This window comes from Gavialis gangeticus, unplaced genomic scaffold, assembly GCF_001723915.1.
Source record: "Gavialis gangeticus isolate Ggan-Ray unplaced genomic scaffold, GavGan_comp1, whole genome shotgun sequence".
Taxonomy (NCBI): Eukaryota; Metazoa; Chordata; order Crocodylia; family Gavialidae; genus Gavialis; species Gavialis gangeticus.
This window is the reverse complement of record NW_017729031.1, coordinates 72,416,299-72,417,549: the sequence shown is the minus strand read 5'-3', so window position 1 is coordinate 72,417,549 and position 1,251 is coordinate 72,416,299.

Here is a 1,251-nt window from a genome sequence, read left to right as displayed (position 1 = left end):
GGGGCGGGGCAGCCCCTCCCCTCCCCTGCCAGCGCCGGGCGAGCTCGGGTCCCCGCGCTGGCTGCGCCCTGGGCACCGGACTAGCCTGGACCCCTCCCGGAGGAGCTCGTGTGGACAGCCCAGGTGATGCCTGCCCCTCCATAGACTGAATGATTCCCCGCCCCCCCGCGCCCCCAAGTCACCCACTGTGACGGCTGGCACCTGGTGTAGTCACCACAACCAGGCCAGTGCTGCTTCCCGGCAGCAAGTGAATAAACGGATTCAAGGCAAGTGTTTCCCCCGCTGTGGTCCGACCGGGGATGCGGCGCTCTGGCAGAGAACATCAGTTCTCCCGAGTCCGGCCGTGCTGCAGTCGCGGCAGGTCAGCGGGACCTGCGCCTCCAGCGGTTGGGTTGTACCGGTGCTTGATACGGCCCATGGCAGTGCCAGCTGGACCGGAGGACAGTCTGACCTCAGGAAAAACGAGCCCCACGCAGAGTCTGCTTCCCTCTTCCAGGCATACAAAGGAGACAATACAGAAGCCAAGCTGCATGGGCTCTTAAAAGGTGCTGGGAGCAGGCAGGAAGTATTAAAGCAGCACTGTCTTACGAGTGACAATATGATTTTAGCAAAACAGAATCCCTCTAACCAGCAAAAAAAAAGGAAAAGAGCTGTTTTGGCTTGGTTCAGTCTGATCTTGCCTTAGTCATTCTGGGATGTCACTGTCTATCACCATGGAAACAATTGGATGCTCCTAAACAATTGATATCCTCCCTGAATGAAATCAACTGCACCTGACAGAAGAAAATTTAAGAAGTTGAGAGCAAGCCTGGTGTGAAACACTATATACTGAAGCTTTCTGGACTACAGCAGCATTTATTTAAAGATAGCTCCAATTTAAATTAATTTAGAGGCTAATTTTACAGTCCCTTTGCAAGAAAGATTGCAGGAAAGGCAATGAGACTCCTGAAGGTTAAATGACAACTCAGATGCTTCTGCTGTCTACAGCACTTCCTGCTATTCACCTGAAGTATCATTCAGAACTATTATGCTTTAATAGCTCTGCTACACCTTATGTCTCTCACATCTAGTGCTGTAGTGAATTACATAATATAGGTCAGAAACAACTAAATGCAGAGAGAGAAAAGAGCTTAAAAACATGGTCAAAGAGAAAAGTATATATAGATAAGATAAAAATTATGAATCAACAAGGTAGAAAAATTAAGAAAAGATTAAAACTTCTCAGTGGTGGCAGATGACAGAACAAAGAGC